Genomic DNA, 2,500 nt, shown 5'->3' on the forward strand with positions numbered 1-2,500 from the left:
GAAATAAACATATTGGCCAAAGTTTGGTTTAGCAAACATCATGACAAGAACTTTGATTTATGATTACGCGTAAAACGGTGAAATAAAATGCGCACGTCGTTTTTAACAAAAAATGCTCGATTACATAGACATGCTGTTGTATGCTTATGCATCTAAAAAAAATCTCTCAAAAAATGATGCACGCTGATGTAGTAGATAGATAATCACAGACAAATAAGGACTTACATTTATGCTTACGTGTATCTCAGACATCGAATATACATACGAAAATAAAACATCTCATCCACAGTCTAGTCTGTGTATTCATAGCTTGTATATATATATATATATATATATATATATATATATATATATATATATATGTGTGTGTGTGTGTGTGTGTGTGTGTGTGTGTTTCTCTCTGTGTGTATAAATATGTATGGAGAGAGAGAGAAAGAGAGAGAGGGATTGGGGGGAGGGGGGTGTTGTTATAGTTTAAGTCACAAGGTTATTAGATTCATTCAGTTCCGTGAATGATATGACGTTGTCCTAAAGACTGAACAGATTACATTGTGATTTTATGATGAATTAGATAGACAGTGAGAGACAGAATGAGGTGGAGGTGGAGTGGTGGAGAGGGACAGGTATAAGCTGAGTATCGGCATTAAAGGGAGTAAAGCTTCTGATACGATAAGGCCAGCGATTTGCAAAACCAAAACTCATTAATTAATATTTTGCTGTTGTTTCTAACGACTTGATATTTTCGTTTACCTGCTATAAATGTTATTTGACACGATGCTAATACACTGTTAATCAGTATACATCCTGAGAGCAGTTGAGTAAAGTTATCGATGAGTCACACCTTGTCATGTCATGTTGTTTCGTCTCGTGGTGGAGCGCATGTATGGATTTGTTCGAACGCAGTGACGCCTGCCTGAATGAATGAAATGAACTGTGTGTGTGTGTGTGTGTGTGTGTGTGTGTGTGTGTGTGTGTGTGTGTGTTTGCAGCGTGTGTGTCTGTATGTGTGTCTGTGTTTGTGTGTGTTCGGTTTCTTTGTATCATTTAAAGTTTTGGGGAGGGGGGGGTTCTGCAGCATTTGAATCTGCTCTCCCCTCGTGTGTGTGTGTGTGTGTATGTGTGTGTGTGTATGTGTGTGTGTGTGTGTGTGTGTGTGTGTGTGTGTATGTGTGTGTGTGTGTGTGTGTGTGTGTATGTGTGTGTGTGTTTGTGTGTGTGTGTGTGTGTGTGTGTGTATGTATGTGTGTGTGTGTGTGTGTGTGTGTGTGTGTGTGAGCGTGTGACATGCCGGAGCTTACTACTTTCAATTTTCGCACACAACACCTTTATGGTGGACGGGAATTGTGTAAATGACCCAGGTTTTACACCCAAAATCTCCAAGATCAAGGTGGCCGTCTTCAATATCATTAAAAAGAGACAATGCCAACCCAGTGAGAGCAGTTTCACGTTATATACGGCACACCATTTGTGTTGGGGTTGGGCCATTTAGGCTGTTGATTAGATAAGAGATGTAGGCAGTGGATGATGGGGAATGGGGCGGAGGGGGTGTGTGGAGGGGATGGGGTGGGGTGGATGTGAGAGGGTGACAGAATGGGAAAGCTAGTTCGAATTAATCCCTGTTTGTTTGTTTGTTTGTTTGTTTGTTGTTTTCCCCAGATCAAAGGATTTCTTAACAGGGTAGAGGGGAAAGGATGGAGAGGGAGAGAGGTGGTGTGTGGGTGGAGAGGGTGACGAAGGGAGGGGTGGGGGGGGGTAGAGAAGTGGACAAGGGGGTTCAGGGGGGTCAGGGGGGAGGGGGATGCGTGGGGGGCGGGGAGGGGGGATGTGAGGGGTGAGTAGATCGCACGTTTGCTTGCGTGTCTGTGAGCGTGTGCGTGTGCGTGAGTGTGTGTGAGTGTGTGTGTGTGTGTGTGTGTGAGCGTGTGTGTGTGTGTGTGTGTGTGTGTGTGTGAGTGTGTGAGTGTGTGTGTGAGTGTGTGTGTGTGTGTGTGTGTGTGTGTGTTTGTGTGTGTATGTGTGTGTGTGAGTGTGTGTGTGTGTGTGTGTGTGTGAACGTGTGACATGCCGGAGCTTACTACGTTCAATTTTCGCGCACAACACCTTTATGGTGGCCGGGAATTGTGTAAATGACCCAGGTTTTCCTTTCGCACCCGAAATCTCCAAGATCAAGGTGGCCGTCTTCAATATCATGAAAAAGAGACGATGCCAACCCAGTGAGAGCAGTTTCACGTTATATACGGCACGCCATTTGTGTTTGGGTTGGGCCAGTTAGGCTGTTGATTAGATAAGAGATGGGTGTTGTATGTGGGCGGGCGGACAATGGGGAGTGGGGCGGGGTGGAGGGGATGGGGTGGGGGGATCTGAGAGGGTGACAGAATGGGAAAGCTAGTTCGAATTAATCCCTGTTTGTTTGTTTGTTTGTTTGTTTGTTGTTTTCCCCAGATCAAAGGATTTCTTAACAGGGTAGAGGGGAAAGGATGGAGAGGGAGAGAGGTGGTGT

General features: G+C 44.8%; 1 pseudogene across 1 annotated transcript in view; it reads right to left on the reverse strand.

Moving 5' to 3' along the window:
- The window catches only part of LOC143296100 (uncharacterized), a 49,499-nt pseudogene that overhangs the window by 43,314 nt on the left and 3,685 nt on the right, over nucleotides 1-2,500 (reverse strand). The window lies entirely within an intron of this gene.

Source organism: Babylonia areolata, chromosome 21, assembly GCF_041734735.1.
Source record: "Babylonia areolata isolate BAREFJ2019XMU chromosome 21, ASM4173473v1, whole genome shotgun sequence".
NCBI lineage: Eukaryota > Metazoa > Mollusca > Gastropoda > Neogastropoda > Buccinidae > Babylonia > Babylonia areolata.